This window comes from Carassius carassius, chromosome 18 (assembly GCF_963082965.1).
Source record: "Carassius carassius chromosome 18, fCarCar2.1, whole genome shotgun sequence".
NCBI lineage: Eukaryota > Metazoa > Chordata > Actinopteri > Cypriniformes > Cyprinidae > Carassius > Carassius carassius.
Genome location: NC_081772.1, coordinates 29,677,529 through 29,697,070, shown reverse-complemented (window position 1 = coordinate 29,697,070; position 19,542 = coordinate 29,677,529). Strand labels below are relative to the sequence as shown.

Genomic DNA, 19,542 nt, shown 5'->3' with positions numbered 1-19,542 from the left:
CCTGGGGACCGACAGCACTGCACAATTCGGAGGTCTGTCTTATTCTACTCATTCTGTGAGCGCGCTTTCCTAACGAGCTGACCATCAGAATCAGGTGTGCCTAACAAGGGAGGTGCACTGATACCCTGGAGCAGGAAGGAACACCGCTCAAGTAGATTCAGAAGAAGAGATGGACCGTAGTGATAGCAAGGTGACTCTGCCAAAAGCAGACAGACCTTCACCCGAACAGGGACTTGAACCCTGGACCCTCAGATTAAAAGTCTGATGCTCTACCGACTGAGCTATCCAGGCACTTGTGGAGCACTGGCTTCCCACCTTTTATAAAGCAGCAGTTTTACAACAAGCTGCCCAGAAGAGACGCAGGTGTCACGAGGATGAAAGCTAGAAGCAGTTATGGCACAGAGAGCGAAGGACAATAGAAGGCACAATTACCGTCACAGAAATCTAAAGCAATACTGCAAATCCCTCCCGTAGTCGGCAGAGTTCGAACCTGCGTGGGGAGACCCCAATGGATTTCAAGTCCATCGCCTTAACCTCTCAGCCACGACTACGGCTAATGTTAAAAAGCAAGCACCCTTGTCTGGTGGCGCCCTGCACAGGCCAAGCTTCAGAAACAAAATCACGCAGAAAGATGAGGTGGTAAAAAATTTTCAACCTTCCCGTATAATCAACGGCAAAGGGTTGCCGTGACCCGGATTCGAACCGGGGTTGCTGCGGCCACAACGCAGAGTACTAACCACTATAAGATCACGGCGTGCCACTGGCTCACCCAAGACAACCCCTGGAGCCCGGATACAAGAAGCAGCAGCGGCGTGTTTGTCCATCGAAGAGAGACTGGACATTTCGCAAATAAGTGCGATGACCGTGAAAAATGCATGGATGCTTTGCCTCATGGCCTTCAGCGTAGTCGGCAGGATTCAAACCTGCGCGGGGAAACCCCAATGGATTTCTAGTCCATCGCCTTAACCACTCAGCCACGACTATGGTAGTAAACCAATTTCTGCTCAGTTTGTGTCCAACACTGCTGTCTGACCTACTTGCAACCAACCCAGCTCAGTCAGCAAGCGGAGATTGCAAGCTAGCCCTGCAAGCGGGTAAAACAGCGGTCCCACTGAGGAGAAATCAGGCTGCCATGTCTCATCCTATGTAATGGCGTTTTTCAGTACTGGCCCTGGGGACCGACAGCACTGCACAATTGGGAAGTCTGTCTTATTCTACTCACTCTGTGAGCACTCTTTCCTAAAGGGCTGACGATCAGAATCAGGTGTGCCAAACAAGGGAGATGCACTGATCCCCGGGAGCAGGAAGGAACATCGCTCTAGTACAGAGTCAGCAGAAGAGATGGACCGTAGTGATAGCAAGCTGAGGCCTACAAAAAGAAGACTGACCTTCGCCCAAACAGGGACTTGAATTAAGCAGACCACCTTCTGCCATGTTGTGTGTAACACTGCTGCCTGACCTACTTGCAACCTAGCAAGCCGAGATTGTAAGCTAGCCCTTGAAGTGACTAAAACAGCAGTCCCACTGAGGAGAAATCAGGCTGCCATGTCTCATCCTATGTAATGGGCTTTTTCAGTACTGGCCCTGGGGACCGACAGCACTGCACAAATGGGAGGTCTGTCTTATTCTACTCACTCCGTGAGCACTCTTTCCTAAAGGGCTGACCATCAGAATCATGTGTGCCGAACAAGGAAGATGCACTGACCCCCTGGAGAAGGAAGGAACATCGCTCTAAGAGAAATCATGCTGCCATGTCTCATCCTATGTAATGACGTTTTTCAGTGCTGGGCCTGGGGACCGACAGCACTGCACAATTCGGAGGTCTGTCTTATTCTACTCACTCTGTGAGCGCGCTTTCCTAACGAGCTGACCATCAGAATCAGGTGTGCCAAACAAGGGAGGTGCACTGATACCCTGGAGCAGGAAGGAACACCGCTCCGGTACAGATTCAGAAGAAGAGATGGACCGTAGTGATAGCAAGGTGACTCCGCCAAAATCAGACAGACCTTCACCCGAACAGGGACTTGAACCCTGGACCCTCAGATTAAAAGTCTGATGCTCTACCGACTGAGCTATCCGGGCTCTTGTGGAGAACTGGCTTCTCACCTTTTATAAATCAGCAGTTTTACAACAAGCTGCCCAGAAGAGACGCAGGTGTCACGAGGATGAAAGCTAGAAGCAGTTATGGCACAGAGAGCGAAGGACAATAGAAGGCACAATTACGTCACAGAAATCTAAAGCAATACTGCAAATCCCTCCCGTAGTCGGCAGAGTTCGAACCTGCGTGGGGAGACCCCAATGGATTTCAAGTCCATTGCCTTGACCTCTCGGCCACGACTACGGCTAATGTTAAAAAGCAAGCGCCCTTGTCTGGTGGCGCCCTTGTCTGGTGGCGCCCTGCACAGGCCAAGCTTCAGAAACAAAATCACGCAGAAAGATGAGGTGGTAAAAAATTTAAACCTTCCCGTATACTCAACGGCAAAGGGTTGCCGTGACGCGGATTTGAACCGGGGTTGCTGCAGCCACAACGCAGAGTACTAACCACTATACGATCACGGCGTGCCACTGGCTCAACCAAGACAACCCCTGGAGCCCGGATACAAGAAGCAGCAGCGGCGTGTTTGTCCATCGAAGAGGGACTGGACATTTCGCAAATAAGTGCGAGGACCGTGAAAAATGCATGGATGCTTTGCCTCATGGCCTTCAGCAAACAGCGTAGTCGGCAGGATTCGAACCTGCGCGGGGAGACCCCAATGGATTTCTAGTCCATCGCCTTAACCACTCGGCCACGACTACGGGAGTGGACCAATTTCTGCTCAGTTTGTGTCCAACACTGCTGCCTGACCTACTTGCAACCAACCCAGCTCAGTCAGCAAGCGGAGAATGCAAGCTAGCCCTGCAAGCGGGTAAAACAGCGGTCCCACTGAGGAGAAATCAGGCTGCCATGTCTCATCCTATGTAATGGGGTTTTTCAGTACTGGCCCTGGGGACCGACAGCACTGCACTATTGGGAAGTCTGTCTTATTCTACTCACTCTGTGAGCACTCTTTCCTAAAGGGATGACCATCAGAATCAGGTTTGCCGAACAAGGGAGATGCACTGATCCCCGGGAGCAGGAAGGAACATCGCTCTAGTACAGAGTCAACAGAAGAGATGGACCGTAGTGATAGCAAGCTGAGGCCTACAAAAAGAAGACTGACCTTCGCCCAAACAGGGACTTGAATTAAGCAGACCACCTTCTGCCATGTTGTGTGTAACACTGCTGCCTGACCTCCTTGCAACCTAGCAAGCCGAGATTTTAAGCTAGCCCTGGAAGCGGCTAAAACAGCAGTCCCACTGAGGAGAAATCAGGCTGCCATGTCTCATCCTTTGTAATGGGGTTTTTCAGTACTGTTCCTGGGGACCGACAGCACTGCACAATTGGGAAGTCTGTCTTATTCTACTCTCTCTGTGAGCACTCTTTCCTAAAGGGCTGATCATCAGAATCAGGTGTGCCGAACAAGGGAGATGCACTGATCCCCGGGAGCAGGAAGGAACATCGCTCTAGTACAGAGTCAGCAGAAGAGATGGACCGTAGTGATAGCAAGCTGAGGCCTACAAAAAGAAGACTGACCTTCGCCCAAACAGGGACTTGAATTAAGCAGACCACCTTCTGCCATGTTGTGTGTAAAACTGCTGCCTGACCTACTTGCAACCTAGCAAGCGGAGATTGTAAGCTAGCCCTTGAAGTGGCTAAAACAGCAGTCCCACTGAGGAGAAATCAGGCTGCCATGTCTCATCCTATGTAATGGGCTTTTTCAGTACTGGCCCTGGGGACCGACAGCACTGCACAAATGGGAGGTCTGTCTTATTCTACTCACTCTGTAAGCACTCTTTCCTAAAGGGCTGACCATCAGGATCATGTGTGCCGAACAAGGAAGATGCACTGACCCCCTGGAGAAGGAAGGAACATCGCTCTAAGAGAAATCAGGCTGCCATGTCTCATCCTATGTAATGACGTTTTTCAGTGCTGGGCCTGGGGACCGACAGCACTGCACAATTCGGAGGTCTGTCTTATTCTACTCACTCTGTGAGCGCGCTTTCCTAACGAGCTGACCATCAGAATCAGGTGTGCCAAACAAGGGAGGTGCACTGATACCCTGGAGCAGGAAGGAACACCGCTCCGGTACAGATTCAGAAGAAGAGATGGACCGTAGTGATAGCAAGGTGACTCCGCCAAAAGCAGACAGACCTTCACCCGAACAGGGACTTGAACCCTAGACCCTCAGATTAAAAGTCTGATGCTCTACCGACTGAGCTATCCGGGCTCTTGTGGAGAACTGGCTTCTCACCTTTTATAAAGCAGCAGTTTTACAACAAGCTGCCCAGAAGAGACGCAGGTGTCACGAGGATGAAAGCTAGAAGCAGTTATGGCACAGAGAGCGAAGGACAATAGAAGGCACAATTACGTCACAGAAATCTAAAGCAATACTGCAAATCCCTCCCGTAGTCGGCAGAGTTCGAACCTGCGCGGGGAGACCCCGATGGATTTCAAGTCCATCGCCTTAACCTCTCGGCCACGACTACGGCTAATGTTAAAAAGCAAGCGCCCTTATCTGGTGGCGCCCTGCACAGGCCAAGCTTCAGAAACAAAATCACGCAGAAAGATGAGGTGGTAAAAAATGTTCAACCTTCCCGTATAATCAACGGCAAAGGGTTGCCGTGACCCGGATTCGAACCGGGGTTGCTGCGGCCACAACGCAGAGTACTAACCACTATACGATCACGGCGTGCCACTGGCTCACCCAAGACAGCCCCTGGAGCCCGGATACAAGAAGCAGCAGCGGCGTGTTTGTCCATCGAAGAGAGACTGGACATTTCGCATATAAGTGCGAGGACCGTGAAAAATGCATGGATGCTTTGCCTCATGGCCTTCAGCAAAAAGCGTAGTCGGCAGGATTCGAACCTGCGCGGGGAGACCCCAATGGATTTCTGGTCCATCGCCTTAACCACTCGGCCACGACTACGGGAGTGGACCAATTTCTGCTCAGTTTGTGTCCAACACTGCTGCCTGACCTACTTGCAACCAACCCAGCTCAGTCAGCAAGCGGAGAATGCAAGCTAGCCCTGCAAGCGGGTAAAACAGCGGTCCCACTGAGGAGAAATCAGGCTGCCATGTCTCATCCTATGTAATGGGGTTTTTCAGTACTGGCCCTGGGGACCGACAGCACTGCACAATTGGGAAGTCTGTCTTATTCTACTCACTCTGTGAGCACTCTTTCCTAAAGGGATGACCATCAGAATCAGGTTTGCCAAACAAGGGAGATGCACTGATCCCCGGGAGCAGGAAGGAACATCGCTCTAGTACAGAGTCAGCAGAAGAGATGGACCGTAGTGATAGCAAGCTGAGGCCTACAAAAAGAAGACTGACCTTCGCCCAAACAGGGACTTGAATTAAGCAGACCACCTTCTGCCATGTTGTGTGTAACACTGCTGCCTGACCTCCTTGCAACCTAGCAAGCCGAGATTTTAAGCTAGCCCTGGAAGCGGCTAAAACAGCAGTCCCACTGAGGAGAAATCAGGCTGCCATGTCTCATCCTTTGTAATGGGGTTTTTCAGTACTGGCCCTGGGGACCGACAGCACTGCACAATTGGGAAGTCTGTCTTATTCTACTCTCTCTGTGAGCACTCTTTCCTAAAGGGCTGATCATCAGAATCAGGTGTGCCGAACAAGGGAGATGCACTGATCCCCGGGAGCAGGAAGGAACATCGCTCTAGTACAGAGTCAGCAGAAGAGATGGACCGTAGTGATAGCAAGCTGAGGCCTACAAAAAGAAGACTGACCTTCGCCCAAACAGGGACTTGAATTAAGCAGACCACCTTCTGCCATGTTGTGTGTAACACTGCTGCCTGACCTACTTGCAACCTAGCAAGCGGAGATTGTAAGCTAGCCCTGGATGCAGCTAAAACAGCAGTCCCACTGAGGAGAAATCAGGCTGCCATGTCTAATCCTATGTAATGGGGTTTTTCAGTACTGGCCCTGGGGACCGACAGCACTGCACAAATGGGAGGTCTTTCTTATTCTACTCACTCCGTGAGCACTCTTTCCTAAAGTGCTGACCATCAGAATCATGTGTGCCGAACAAGGGAGATGCACTGATCCCCGGGAGAAGGAAGGAACATCGCTCTAATACAGAGTCAGCAGAAGAGATGGACCCGTAGTGATAGCAAGCTGAGCCCTCCAAAAAGTAGACTGACCTTCGCCCAAACAGGGACTTGAATTAAGCAGACCACCTTCTGCCATGTTGTGTGTAACACTGCTGCCTGACCTCCTTGCAACCTAGCAAGCCGAGATTGCAAGCTAGCCCTGCAAGCGGGTAAAACAGCGGTCCCACTGAGGAGAAATCAGGCTGCCATGTCTCATCCTATGTAATGACGTTTTTCAGTACTGGCCCTGGGGACCGACAGCACTGCACAATTGGGAAATCTGTCTTATTCTACTCACTCTGTGAGCACTCTTTCCTAAAGGGCTGACGATCAGAATCAGGTGTGCCGAACAAGGGAGATGCACTGATCCCCGGGAGCAGGAAGGAACATCGCTCTAGTACAGAGTCAGCAGAAGAGATGGACCGTAGTGATAGCAAGCTGAGGCCTACAAAAAGAAGACTGACCTTCGCCCAAACAGGGACTTGAATTAAGCAGACCACCTTCTGCCATGTTGTGTGTAACACTGCTGCCTGACCTACTTGCAACCTAGCAAGCGGAGATTGTAAGCTAGCCCTTGAAGTGGCTAAAACAGCAGTCCCACTGAGGAGAAATCAGGCTGCCATGTCTCATCCTATGTAATGGGCTTTTTCAGTACTGGCCCTGGGGACCGACAGCACTGCACAAATGGGAGGTCTGTCTTATTCTACTCACTCCGTAAGCACTCTTTCCTAAAGGGCTGACCATCAGGATCATGTGTGCCGAACAAGGAAGATGCACTGACCCCCTGGAGAAGGAAGGAACATCGCTCTAAGAGAAATCAGGCTGCCATGTCTCATCCTATGTAATGACGTTTTTCAGTGCTGGGCCTGGGGACCGACAGCACTGCACAATTCGGAGGTCTGTCTTATTCTACTCACTCTGTGAGCGCGCTTTCCTAACGAGCTGACCATCAGAATCAGGTGTGCCAAACAAGGGAGGTGCACTGATACCCTGGAGCAGGAAGGAACACCGCTCCGGTACAGATTCAGAAGAAGAGATGGACCGTAGTGATAGCAAGGTGACTCCGCCAAAAGCAGACAAACCTTCACCCGAACAGGGACTTGAACCCTAGACCCTCAAATTAAAAGTCTGATGCTCTACCGACTGAGCTATCCGGGCTCTTGTGGAGAACTGGCTTCTCACCTTTTATAAAGCAGCAGTTTTACAACAAGCTGCCCAGAAGAGACGCAGGTGTCACGAGGATGAAAGCTAGAAGCAGTTATGGCACAGAGAGCGAAGGACAATAGAAGGCACAATTATGTCACAGAAATCTAAAGCAATACTGCAAATCCCTCCCGTAGTCGGCAGAGTTCGAACCTGCGCGGGGAGACCCCAATGGATTTCAAGTCCATCGCCTTAACCTCTCGGCCACGACTACGGCTAATGTTAAAAAGCAAGCGCCCTTGTCTGGTGGCGCCCTGCACAGGCCAAGCTTCAGAAACAAAATCACGCAGAAAGATGAGGTGGTAAAAAATGTTCAACCTTCCCGTATAATCAACGGCAAAGGGTTGTCGTGACCCGGATTCGAACCAGGGTTGCTGCGGCCACAACGCAGAGTACTAACCACTATACGATCACGGCGTGCCACTGGCTCACCCAAGACAGACCCTGGAGCCCGGATACAAGAAGCAGCAGCGGCGTGTTTGTCCATCGAAGAGAGACTGGACATTTCGCAAATAAGTGCGATGACCGTGAAAAATGCATGGATGCTTTGCCTCATGGCCTTCAGCGTAGTCGGCAGGATTCAAACCTGCGCGGGGAAACCCCAATGGATTTCTAGTCCATCGCCTTAACCACTCAGCCACGACTATGGTAGTAAACTAATTTCTGCTCAGTTTGTGTCCAACACTGCTGTCTGACCTACTTGCAACCAACCCAGCTCAGTCAGCAAGCGGAGATTGCAAGCTAGCCCTGCAAGCGGGTAAAACAGCGGTCCCACTGAGGAGAAATCAGGCTGCCATGTCTCATCCTATGTAATGGCGTTTTTCAGTACTGGCCCTGGGGACCGACAGCACTGCACAATTGGGAAGTCTGTCTTATTCTACTCACTCTGTGAGCACTCTTTCCTAAAGGGCTGACGATCAGAATCAGGTGTGCCAAACAAGGGAGATGCACTGATCCCCGGGAGCAGGAAGGAACATCGCTCTAGTACAGAGTCAGCAGAAGAGATGGACCATAGTGATAGCAAGCTGAGGCCTACAAAAAGAAGACTGACCTTCGCCCAAACAGGGACTTGAATTAAGCAGACCACCTTCTGCCATGTTGTGTGTAACACTGCTGCCTGACCTACTTGCAACCTAGCAAGCCGAGATTGTAAGCTAGCCCTTGAAGTGGCTAAAACAGCAGTCCCACTGAGGAGAAATCAGGCTGCCATGTCTCATCCTATGTAATGGGCTTTTTCAGTACTGGCCCTGGGGACCGACAGCACTGCACAAATGGGAGGTCTGTCTTATTCTACTCACTCTGTGAGCACTCTTTCCTAAAGGGCTGACCATCAGGATCATGTGTGCCGAACACGGAGATGCACTGACCCCCTGGAGAAGGAAGGAACATCGCTCTAAGAGAAATCAGGCTGCCATGTCTCATCCTATGTTATGACGTTTTTCAGTGCTGGGCCTGGGGACCGACAGCACTGCACAATTCGGAGGTCTGTCTTATTCTACTCACTCTGTGAGCGCGCTTTCCTAACGAGCTGACCATCAGAATCAGGTGTGCCAAACAAGGGAGGTGCACTGATACCCTGAAGCAGGAAGGAACACCGCTCCGGTACAGATTCAGAAGAAGAGATGGACCGTAGTGATAGCAAGGTGACTCCGCCAAAAGCAGACAGACCTTCACCCGAACAGGGACTTGAACCCTAGACCCTCAGATTAAAAGTCTGATGCTCTACCGACTGAGCTATCCGGGCTCTTGTGGAGAACTGGCTTCTCACCTTTTATAAAGCAGCAGTTTTACAACAAGCTGCCCAGAAGAGACGCAGGTGTCACGAGGATGAAAGCTAGAAGCAGTTATGGCACAGAGAGCGAAGGACAATAGAAGGCACAATTACCGTCACAAAAATCTAAAGCAATACTGCAAATCCCTCCCATAGTCGGCAGAGTTCGAACCTGCGCGGGGAGACCCCAATGGATTTCAAGTCCATCGCCTTAACCTCTCGGCCACGACTACGCCTAATGTTAAAAAGCAAGCCCCCTTGTCTGGTGGCGCCCTGCACAGGCCAAGCTTCAGAAACAAAATCACGCAGAAAGATGAGGTGGTAAAAAATTTCAACCTTCCCGTATACTCAACGGCAAAGGGTTGCCGTGACGCGGATTCGAACCGGGGTTGCTGCAGCCACAACGCAGAGTACTAACCACTATACAATCACGGCGTGCCACTGGCTCAACCAAGACAACTCCTGGAGCCCGGATACAAGAAGCAGCAGCGGCGTGTTTGTCCATCGAAGAGGGACTGGACATTTCGCAAATAAGTGCGAGGACCGTGAAAAATGCATGGATGCTTTGCCTCATGGCCTTCAGCGTAGTCGGCAGGATTCAAACCTGCGCGGGGAAACCCCAATGGATTTCTAGTCCATCGCCTTAACCACTCGGCCACGACTATGGGAGTGGACCAATTTCTGCTCAGTTTGTGTCCAACACTGCTGCCTGACCTACTTGCAACCAACCCAGCTCAGTCAGCAAGCGGAGAATGCAAGCTAGCCCTGCAAGCGGGTAAAACAGCGGTCCCACTGAGGAGAAATCAGGCTGCCATGTCTCATTCTATGTAATGGGGTTTTTCAGTACTGGCCCTGGGGACCGACAGCACTGCACAATTGGGAAGTCTGTCTTATTCTACTCACTCTGTGAGCACTCTTTCCTAAAGGGATGACCATCAGAATCAGGTTTGCCGAACAAGGGAGATGCACTGATCCCCGGGAGCAGGAAGGAACATCGCTCTAGTACAGAGTCAGCAGAAGAGATGGACCGTAGTGATAGCAAGCTGAGGCCTACAAAAAGAAGACTGACCTTCGCCCAAACAGGGACTTGAATTAAGCAGACCATCTTCTGCCATGTTGTGTGTAACACTGCTGCCTGACCTACTTGCAACCTAGCAAGCCGAGATTGTAAGCTAGCCCTTGAAGTGGCTAAAACAGCAGTCCCACTGAGGAGAAATCAGGCTGCCATGTCTCATCCTATGTAATGGGCTTTTTCAGTACTGGCCCTGGGGACCGACAGCACTGCACAAATGGTTAATGAGTGAGTGAAGTGACATTCAGCCAAGTATGGTGACCCATACTCAGAATTTGTGCTCTGCATTTAACCCATCCGAAAGGCACACACACAGAGCAGTGAACACACACACCCGGAGCAGTGGGCAGCCATTTATGCTGCGGCACCCAGGGAGCAGTTGGGGGTTCAATGCCTTGCTCAAGGGAACCTAAGTCGTGGTATTGAAGGTGGAGAGAGAACTGTACATGCACTCGAACCTGCCTGGGACTCGAACTCACAACCTTTCCGATTGGGAGTCCAACTCTCTAACCATTAGGCCACGACTCCCCACATGGGAGGTCTGTCTTATTCTACTCACTCCGTGAGCACTCTTTCCTAAAGGGCTGACCATCAGAATCATGTGTGCCGAACAAGGAAGATGCACTGACCCCCTGGAGAAGGAAGGAACATCGCTCTAAGAGAAATCAGGCTGCCATGTCTCATCCTATGTAATGGGGTTTTTCAGTACTGGCCCTGGGGACCGACAGCACTGCACAATTGGGAAGTCTGTCTTATTCTACTCACTCTGTGAGCACTCTTTCCTAAAGGGATGACCATCAGAATCAGGTTTGCCGAACAAGGGAGATGCACTGATCCCCGGGAGCAGGAAGGAACATCGCTCTAGTACAGAGTCAGCAGAAGAGATGGACCGTAGTGATAGCAAGCTGAGGCCTACAAAAAGAAGACTGACCTTCGCCCAAACAGGGACTTGAATTAAGCAGACCACCTTCTGCCATGTTGTGTGTAACACTGCTGCCTGACCTACTTGCAACCTAGCAAGCGGAGATTGTAAGCTAGCCCTGGATGCAGCTAAAACAGCAGTCCCACTGAGGAGAAATCAGGCTGCCATGTCTAATCCTATGTAATGGGGTTTTTCAGTACTGGCCCTGGGGACCGACAGCACTGCACAAATGGGAGGTCTTTCTTATTCTACTCACTCCGTGAGCACTCTTTCCTAAAGTGCTGACCATCAGAATCATGTGTGCCGAACAAGGGAGATGCACTGATCCCTGGGAGAAGGAAGGAACATCGCTCTAATACAGAGTCAGCAGAAGAGATGGACCCGTAGTGATAGCAAGCTGAGCCCTCCAAAAAGTAGACTGACCTTCGCCCAAACAGGGACTTGAATTAAGCAGACTACCTTCTGCCCTGTTGTGTGTCACATTGCTGCCTGACCTATTTGCAACGTAGCAAGCCGAGATTGTAAGCTAGCACTGGAAGCGGGTAAAACAGCAGTCCCACTGAGGAGAAATCAGGCTGCCATGTCTCATCCTATGTAATGGGGTTTTTCAGTGCTGGGCCTGGGGACCGACAGCACTGCACACTCTGTGAGCCCGCTTTCCTAACGAGCTGACCATCAGAATCAGGTGTGCCAAACGAGGGAGGTGCACTGATACCCTGGAGCAGGAAGGAACACCGCTCCAGTACAGATTCAGAAGAAGAGATGGACCGTAGTGATAGCAAGGTGACTCCGCCAAAAGCAGACAGACCTTCGCCCGAAAAGGGACTTGAACCCTGGACCCTCAGATTAAAAGTCTGATGCTCTACCGAATGAGCTATCCGGGCTCTTATGGAGCACTGGCTTCTCCCCTTTTATAAAGCAGCAGTTTTACAACAAGCTGCCTAGAAGAGACGCAGGTGTCATGAGGATGAAAGCTAGAAGCAGTTATGGCACAGAGAGCGAAGGACCATAGAAGGCACAATTACCGTCACAGAAAGCTAAAGCAATACTGCAAATCCCTCCCGTAGTCGGCAGAGTTCGAACCTGCGCGGGGAGACCCCAATGGATTTCAAGTCCATCGCCTTAACCTCTCGGCCACGACAACGCCTAATGTTAGATAGCAAGCGCCCTTGTCTGGTGGCGCCCTGCAAAGCCCAAGCTTCAGAAACAAAATCACGCAGAAAGATGAGGTGGTAAAAAATTTTCAACCTTCCCGTATACTCAACGGCAAAGGGTTGCCGTGACCCGGATTCAAACCTGGGTTGCTGCGGCCACAATGCAGAGTACTAACCACTATACAATCACGGCGTGCCACTGGCTCACCCAAGACAACCCCTGGAGCCCAGATACAAGAAGGAGCAGCGGCGTGTTTGTTCATCGAAGAGGGACTGGACATTTCGCAAATAAGTGCGAGGACCGTGAAAAATGCATGGATGCTTTGCCTCATGGCCTTCAGCAAACAGCGTAGTCGGCAGGATTCGAACCTGCGCGGGTAGACCGCAATGGATTTCTAGTCCATCGCCTTAACCACTCGGCCACGACTACGGGAGTAGACAAATTTCTGCTCAGTTTGTGTCCAACACTGCTGCCTGACCTACTTGCAACCAACCCAGCTCAGTCAGCAAGCGGAGATTGCAAGCTAGCCCTGCAAGCGGGTAAAACAGCGGTCCCACTGAGGAGAAATCAGGCTGCCATGTCTCATCCTATGTAATGGGGTTTTTCAGGACTGGCCCTGGGGACCGACAGCACTGCACAAATTGGAGGTCTGTCTTATTCTACTCACTCTGTGAGCACTCTTTCCTAAAGGGCTGACCATCAGAATCAGGTTTGCCGACTAAGGGAGATGCACTGATCCCCGGGAGCAGGAAGGAACATCGCTCTAGTACAGAGTCAGCAGAAGAGATGGACCCGTAGTGTTAGCAAGCTGAGCCCTCCAAAAAGTAGACTGACCTTCGCCCAAACAGGGACTTGAATTAAGCAGACTACCTTCTGCCCTGTTGTGTCACATTGCTGCCTGACCTACTTGCAACCTAGCAAGCGGAGATTGCAAGCTAGCCCTGTAAGCGGGTAAAACAGCAGTCCCACTGAGGAGAAATCAGGCTGCCATGTCTCATCCTATGTAATGGGGTTTTTCAGTGATGGGCCTGCGGACCGACAGCACTGCACAAATCGGAGGTCTGTCTTATTCTACTCACTCTGTGAGCGCGCTTTCCTAACAAGCTGACCATCAGAATCAGGTGTGCCAAACAAGGGAGGTGCACTGATACCCTGGAGCAGGAAGGAACACCGCTCCAGTACAGATTCAGAAGAAGAGATGGACCGTAGTGATAGCAAGGTGACTCCGCCAAAAGCAGACAGACCTTCGCCCAAACAGGGACTTGAACCCTGGACCCTCAGATTAAAAGTCTGATGCTCTACCTACTGAGCTATCTGGGCTCTTGTGGAGCACTGTCTTCTCACATTTTATAAAGCAGCAGTTTTACAACAAGCTGCCTAGAAGAGACCCAGGTGTCACGAGGATGAAAGCTAGAAGCAGTTATGGCACAGAGAGCGAAGGACCATAGAAGGCACAATTACCGTCACAGAAAGCTAAAGCAGTACTACAAATCCCTCCCGTAGTCGGCAGAGTTCGAACCTGCGCGGGGAGACCCCAATGGATTTCAAGTCCATCACCTTTACCTCTCGGCCACGACTACGCCTAATGTTAGAAAGCAAGCGCCCTTGTCTGGTGGCGCCCTGCACAGGCCAAGCTTCAGAAACAAAATCACGCAGAAAGATGAGGTGGTAAAAAATTTTCAACCTTCCCGTATACTCAACGGCAAAGGGTTGCCATGACCCGGATTCGAACCGGGGTTGCTGCGGCCACAACGCAGAGTATTAACCAATATACGATCACGATGTGCCACTGGCTCACACAAGAAAATCCCTGGAGCCCGGATATAAGAAGCAGCAGCGTCGTGTTTGTCCATCGAAGAGTAATAAGTGCGAGGACCGTGAAAAATGCATGGATGCTTTGCCTCATGGCCTTCAGCAAACAGCGTAGTCAGCAGGATTCGAACCTGCGCGGGAAGACCCCAATGGATTTCAAGTCCATCACCTTAACCACTCGTCCACGACTACGGGAGTAGACCAATTTCTGCTCAGTTTGTGTACAACACTGCTGCCTGACCTACTTGCAACCAACCCAGCTCAGTCAGCAAGCGGAGATTGCAAGCTAGCCCTGCAAGCGGGTAAAACAGCGGTCCCACTGAGGAGAAATCAGGCTGCCATGTCTCATCCTATGTAATGGGGTTTTTCAGAACTGGCCCTGGGGACCGACAACACTGCACAATTGGGAAGTCTGTCTTATTCTACTCACTCTGTGATCACTCTTTCCTAAAGGGCTGACCATCAGAATCAGGTTTGCCGAAAGAGGGAGATGCACTGATCCCTGGGAGCAGAAAGGAACATCGCTCTAGTACAGAGTCAGCAGAAGAGATGGACCGTAGTGATAGCAAGCTGAGGCCTACAAAAAGAAGACTGACCTTCGCCCAAACAGGGACTTGAATTAAGCAGACCAACTTCTGCCCTGTTGTGTGTCACATTACTGCCTGACCTACTTGCAACCTAGCAAGCCGAGATTGTAAGCTAGCCCTGGAAGCGGGTAAAACAGCAGTCCCACTGAGGAGAAATCAGGCTGCTATGTCTCATCCTATGTAATGGGGTTTTTCAGTGCTGGGCCTGGGGACCGACAGCACTGCACAATTCGGAGGTCTGTCTTATTCTACTCACTCTGTGAGCTCGCTTTCCTAACGAGCTGACCATCAGAATCAGGTGTGCCAAACAAGGGAGGTGCACTGATACCGTGGAGTAGGAAGGAACACCGCTCCAGTACAGATTCAGAAGAAGAGATGGACCGTAGTGATAGCAAGGTGACTTCGCCAAAAGCAGACAGACTTTCGCCCGAACGGGGACTTGAACCCTGGACCCTCAGATTAATAGTCTGATTCTCTACCGACTGGGCTATCCCGGCTCTTGTGGAGGACTGGCTTCTCACCTTTTATAAAGCAGCAGTTTTACAACAAGCTGCCCAGAAGAGACGCAGGTGTCACGAGGATGAAAGCTAGAAGCAGTTATGGCACAGAGAGCGAAGGACCATAGAAGGCACAATTACCGTCACAGAAAGCTAAAGCAATACTGCAAATCCCTCCCGTAGTCGGTAGAGTTCGAACCTGCGCGGGGAGACCCCAATGGATTTCAAGTCCATCGCCTTAACCTCTCGGCCACGACTACGCCTAATGTTAGAAAGCAAGCCCCCTTGTCTGGTGGCGCCCTGCACAGGCCAAGCTTCAGAAACAAAATCACGCAGAAAGATGAGGTGGTAAAATTTTTTCAACCTTCCCGTATACTCAACAGCAAAGGATTGCCATGACCCGGATACGAGCCGGGGTTGCTGCGGCCACAACGCAGAGTACTAACCACTATACGATCAAGGCGTGCCACTGGCTCACCCAAGACAACCCCTGGAGCCCGGATACAAAAAGCAGCAGCGGCGTGTTTGTCCATTGAAGAGGGACTGGACATTTCGCAAATAAGTGCGAGGACCGTGGAAAATGCATGGACGCTTTGCCTCATGGCCTTCAGCAAACAGCGTAGTCTGCAGAATTCGAACCTGCGCGGCGAGACCCCAATGGATTTCTAGTCCATCGCCTTAACCACTCGGCCACAACTACGGGAGTAGACCAATTTCTGCTCAGTTTGTGCCCAACACTGCTGCCTGACCTGCTTGCAACCAACCCAGCTCAGTCAGCAAGCGGAGATTGCAAGCTAGCCCTGCAAGCGGGTAAAACAGCGGTCCCACTGAGGAGAAATCAGGCTGCCATGTCTCATCCTATGTAATGGGGTTTTTCAGTACTGGCCCTGGGGACCGACAACACTGCACAATTGGGAAGTCTGTCTTATTCTACTCACTCTGTGATCACTCTTTCCTAAAGGGCTGACCATCAGAATCAGGTTTGCCGAAAGAGGGAGATGCACTGATCCCTGGGAGCAGAAAGGAACATCGCTCTAGTACAGAGTCAGCAGAAGAGATGGACCATAGTGATAGCAAGCTGAGGCCTACAAAAAGAAGACTGACCTTCGCCCAAACAGGGACTTGAATTAAGCAGACCAACTTCTGCCCTGTTGTGTGTCACATTGCTGCCTGACCTACTTGCAACCTAGCAAGCCGAGATTGTAAGCTAGCCCTGGAAGCGGGTAAAACAGCAGTCCCACTGAGGAGAAATCAGGCTGCTATGTCTCATCCTATGTAATGGGGTTTTTCAGTGCTGGGCCTGGGGACCGACAGCACTGCACAATTCGGAGGTCTGTCTTATTCTACTCACTCTGTGAGCTCGCTTTCCTAACGAGCTGACCATCAGAATCAGGTGTGCCAAACAAGGGAGGTGCACTGATACCGTGGAGTAGGAAGGAACACCGCTCCAGTACAGATTCAGAAGAAGAGATGGACCGTAGTGATAGCAAGGTGACTTCGCCAAAAGCAGACAGACTTTCGCCCGAACGGGGACTTGAACCCTGGACCCTCAGATTAATAGTCTGATTCTCTACCGACTGGGCTATCCCGGCTTTTGTGGAGCACTGGCTTCTCACCTTTTATAAAGCAGCAGTTTTACAACAAGCTGCCCAGAAGAGACGCAGGTGTCACGAGGATGAAAGCTAGAAGCAGTTATGGCACAGAGAGCGAAGGACCATAGAAGGCACAATTACCGTCACAGAAAGCTAAAGCAATAATGCAAATCCCTCCCGTAGTCGGTAGAGTTCGAACCTGCGCGGGGAGACCCCAATGGATTTCAAGTCCATCGCCTTAACCTCTCGGCCACGACTACGCCTAATGTTAGAAAGCAAGCCCCCTTGTCTGGTGGCGCCCTGCACAGGCCAAGCTTCAGAAACAAAATCACGCAGAAAGATGAGGTGGTAAAATTTTTTCAACCTTCCCGTACACTCAACAGCAAAGGATTGCCGTGACCCGGATACGAGCCGGGGTTGCTGCGGCCACAACGCAGAGTACTAACCACTATACGATCAAGGCGTGCCACTGGCTCAATAAAAGACAACCCCTGGAGCCCGGATACAAAAAGCAGCAGCGGCGTGTTTGTCCATCGAAGAGGGACTGGACATTTCGCAAATAAGTGCGAGGACCGTGAAAAATGCATGGACGCTTTGCCTCATGGCCTTCAGCAAACAGCGTAGTCTGCAGAATTCGAACCTGCGCGGCGAGACCCCAATGGATTTCTAGTCCATCGCCTTAACCACTCGGCCACAACTACGGGAGTAGACCAATTTCTGCTCAGTTTGTGCCCAACACTGCTGCCTGACCTGCTTGCAACCAACCCAGCTCAGTCAGCAAGCGGAGATTGCAAGCTAGCCCTGCAAGCGGGTAAAACAGCTGTCCCACTGAGGAGAAATCAGGCTGCCATGTCTCATCCTATGTAATGGGGTTTTTCAGTACTGGCCCTGGGGACCGACAGCACTGCACAATTGGGAAGTCTGTCTTATTCTTCTCACTCTGTGAGCACTCTTTCTTAAACGGCTGACCATCAGAATCAGGTGTGCCTAACAAGGGAGATGCACTGATCCCCGGGAGCAGGAAGGAACATCGCTCTAGTACAGAGTCAGCAGAAGAGATGGACCGTAGTGATAGCAAGCTGAGGCCTACAAAAAGAAGACTGACCTTCGGCCAATCAGGGACTTGAATTAAGCAGACCACCTTCTGCCATGTTGTGTGTAACACTGCTGCCTGACCTACTTGCAACCTAGCAAGCCGAGATTCTAATCTAGCCCTGGAAGCGGCTAAAACAGCAGTCCCACTGAGGAGAAATCAGGCTGCCATGTCTCATCCTATGTAATGGGGTTTTTCAGTACTGGCCCTGGGGACCGACAGCACTGCACAAATGGGAGGTCTGTCTTATTCTACTCACTCCGTGAGCACTCTTTCCTAAAGGGCTGACCATCAGAATCATGTGTGCCGAACAAGGGAGATGCACTGACCCCCTGGAGAAGGAAGGAACATCGCTCTAATACAGAGTCAGCAGAAGAGATGGACCCGTAGTGATAGCAAGCTGAGGCCTCCAAAAAGTAGACTGACCATCGCCCAAACAGGGACTTGAATTAAGCAGACCACCTTCTGCCCTGTTGTGTGTCACATTGCTGCCTGACCTACTTGCAACCTAGCAAGCCGAGATTGTAAGCTAGCCCTGGAAGCGGGTAAAACAGCAGTCCCACTGAGGAGAAATCAGGCTGCCATGTCTCATCCTATTGTAACCCTTCCTATCCTGCTCATAAGAGGATGGGCCCTAGGTTCGTTTCATATATACTCTCGTATGTGTGTGATATTCTGGATTAAATATATGGGTCACTAAAATGCCTTAAACTTAAACTTGGACTAAGACAAATACCTAAACTATGGTAAATAACTGAATAAATGTCACATTCTACTCAAACTCACAACAGAAACCTTGGTGTAAAAATAACAAGTTCTCACTTTAATTAAATAAAATAATTGTAAATAAAGACAGTATAAACTAAATGAAATGTCTGTGCCCTTAGGCTAAAATGCAAACACCAGTATACAATGACAGTTCAAAAAACAGTGTTTTCTTCAGGAATAAAATATTTCACACAATGTTTCACTTTTATAAAAATAATAAAAGCCGGCACCCCTTATTAGAAAAACAAACGTTGCAGGCCTGATTCGTGGCTCGGGATCGTTGGAACCCAAAAATTACAGGTTCATTGAGTTATAACAAAAAAAAACAGATACCTTTTCCAAGCACAATGTTCCAGTCAGTTCACCTCAGTCCAGATGAGAATGGAAGCGCACACAGGTGTCCACACCGATATCCACACGATCTCTGATGATAATCCAACGTTGCCAGAGGAATTCTGAGCATCCCTGGTAGCTCAGAGCGCTATCTGGTTCACGTCCTCTCGTTTCCTGGTCGGGAACTGACGAACAGCTACATGGCTAGCTGCGTTAGCTAACAGCTGCATCCACACAGTCCGATCACGTTTCTCTTAGCCTTTTGCCCGTGCTTAGCCAGCACGGCAGCCTGCATGTAATCAACAGTAATAAACTTCGTGCTGAAATTAACTGTCGCTCACAACTATCACTTGTCACTTACAAGATTATCAGGCTGACCATCAAAAGTACAAGCTATCAGAAGTTCAGCATAACAAGCTGTTCAATGCACAAACGAACTGTTTAATCCACTTTTTTCTCACATGCGTCTCTCCTTCCATCCTTATCTCTTTCTGTGTTCGTCCCCCTCCCCTCACAGACGTAAGGTCACATGACAAAACAACCTGGTTTTA

General features: G+C 50.5%; 22 non-coding genes across 22 annotated transcripts; all 22 read right to left on the bottom strand.

Annotated features, from left to right (window-relative positions):
* Positions 1 to 218: 218 nt before the first annotated feature.
* Positions 219 to 291, bottom strand: trnak-uuu (transfer RNA lysine (anticodon UUU)). The gene has a single exon. It is a non-coding gene; the product is annotated as a tRNA-Lys (tRNA).
* A 611-nt stretch (positions 292 to 902) lies between these two features.
* On the bottom strand, positions 903 to 984 carry trnas-aga (transfer RNA serine (anticodon AGA)). The gene has a single exon. It is a non-coding gene; the product is annotated as a tRNA-Ser (tRNA).
* Positions 985 to 2,009: 1,025 nt separating this feature from the next.
* On the bottom strand, positions 2,010 to 2,082 carry trnak-uuu (transfer RNA lysine (anticodon UUU)). The gene has a single exon. It is a non-coding gene; the product is annotated as a tRNA-Lys (tRNA).
* Positions 2,083 to 2,259: 177 nt separating this feature from the next.
* trnas-uga (transfer RNA serine (anticodon UGA)) lies at positions 2,260 to 2,341 on the bottom strand. The gene has a single exon. It is a non-coding gene; the product is annotated as a tRNA-Ser (tRNA).
* A 373-nt stretch (positions 2,342 to 2,714) lies between these two features.
* Positions 2,715 to 2,796, bottom strand: trnas-aga (transfer RNA serine (anticodon AGA)). Its single transcript has one exon. It is a non-coding gene; the product is annotated as a tRNA-Ser (tRNA).
* Positions 2,797 to 4,234: 1,438 nt separating this feature from the next.
* On the bottom strand, positions 4,235 to 4,307 carry trnak-uuu (transfer RNA lysine (anticodon UUU)). Its single transcript has one exon. It is a non-coding gene; the product is annotated as a tRNA-Lys (tRNA).
* Positions 4,308 to 4,484: 177 nt separating this feature from the next.
* Positions 4,485 to 4,566, bottom strand: trnas-uga (transfer RNA serine (anticodon UGA)). Its single transcript has one exon. It is a non-coding gene; the product is annotated as a tRNA-Ser (tRNA).
* A 131-nt stretch (positions 4,567 to 4,697) lies between these two features.
* trnah-gug (transfer RNA histidin (anticodon GUG)) lies at positions 4,698 to 4,769 on the bottom strand. Its single transcript has one exon. It is a non-coding gene; the product is annotated as a tRNA-His (tRNA).
* A 155-nt stretch (positions 4,770 to 4,924) lies between these two features.
* Positions 4,925 to 5,006, bottom strand: trnas-aga (transfer RNA serine (anticodon AGA)). The gene has a single exon. It is a non-coding gene; the product is annotated as a tRNA-Ser (tRNA).
* A 2,515-nt stretch (positions 5,007 to 7,521) lies between these two features.
* On the bottom strand, positions 7,522 to 7,603 carry trnas-uga (transfer RNA serine (anticodon UGA)). Its single transcript has one exon. It is a non-coding gene; the product is annotated as a tRNA-Ser (tRNA).
* Positions 7,604 to 7,734: 131 nt separating this feature from the next.
* trnah-gug (transfer RNA histidin (anticodon GUG)) lies at positions 7,735 to 7,806 on the bottom strand. The gene has a single exon. It is a non-coding gene; the product is annotated as a tRNA-His (tRNA).
* Positions 7,807 to 7,954: 148 nt separating this feature from the next.
* On the bottom strand, positions 7,955 to 8,036 carry trnas-aga (transfer RNA serine (anticodon AGA)). The gene has a single exon. It is a non-coding gene; the product is annotated as a tRNA-Ser (tRNA).
* Positions 8,037 to 9,060: 1,024 nt separating this feature from the next.
* Positions 9,061 to 9,133, bottom strand: trnak-uuu (transfer RNA lysine (anticodon UUU)). The gene has a single exon. It is a non-coding gene; the product is annotated as a tRNA-Lys (tRNA).
* Positions 9,134 to 9,311: 178 nt separating this feature from the next.
* Positions 9,312 to 9,393, bottom strand: trnas-uga (transfer RNA serine (anticodon UGA)). The gene has a single exon. It is a non-coding gene; the product is annotated as a tRNA-Ser (tRNA).
* Positions 9,394 to 9,743: 350 nt separating this feature from the next.
* Positions 9,744 to 9,825, bottom strand: trnas-aga (transfer RNA serine (anticodon AGA)). The gene has a single exon. It is a non-coding gene; the product is annotated as a tRNA-Ser (tRNA).
* Positions 9,826 to 12,216: 2,391 nt separating this feature from the next.
* On the bottom strand, positions 12,217 to 12,298 carry trnas-uga (transfer RNA serine (anticodon UGA)). Its single transcript has one exon. It is a non-coding gene; the product is annotated as a tRNA-Ser (tRNA).
* A 358-nt stretch (positions 12,299 to 12,656) lies between these two features.
* trnas-aga (transfer RNA serine (anticodon AGA)) lies at positions 12,657 to 12,738 on the bottom strand. The gene has a single exon. It is a non-coding gene; the product is annotated as a tRNA-Ser (tRNA).
* An 818-nt stretch (positions 12,739 to 13,556) lies between these two features.
* On the bottom strand, positions 13,557 to 13,629 carry trnak-uuu (transfer RNA lysine (anticodon UUU)). Its single transcript has one exon. It is a non-coding gene; the product is annotated as a tRNA-Lys (tRNA).
* A 178-nt stretch (positions 13,630 to 13,807) lies between these two features.
* On the bottom strand, positions 13,808 to 13,889 carry trnas-uga (transfer RNA serine (anticodon UGA)). The gene has a single exon. It is a non-coding gene; the product is annotated as a tRNA-Ser (tRNA).
* Positions 13,890 to 14,231: 342 nt separating this feature from the next.
* Positions 14,232 to 14,313, bottom strand: trnas-uga (transfer RNA serine (anticodon UGA)). The gene has a single exon. It is a non-coding gene; the product is annotated as a tRNA-Ser (tRNA).
* Positions 14,314 to 15,132: 819 nt separating this feature from the next.
* trnan-auu (transfer RNA asparagine (anticodon AUU)) lies at positions 15,133 to 15,205 on the bottom strand. Its single transcript has one exon. It is a non-coding gene; the product is annotated as a tRNA-Asn (tRNA).
* A 1,519-nt stretch (positions 15,206 to 16,724) lies between these two features.
* trnan-auu (transfer RNA asparagine (anticodon AUU)) lies at positions 16,725 to 16,797 on the bottom strand. Its single transcript has one exon. It is a non-coding gene; the product is annotated as a tRNA-Asn (tRNA).
* Between the last annotated feature and the right edge of the window lie 2,745 nt (positions 16,798 to 19,542).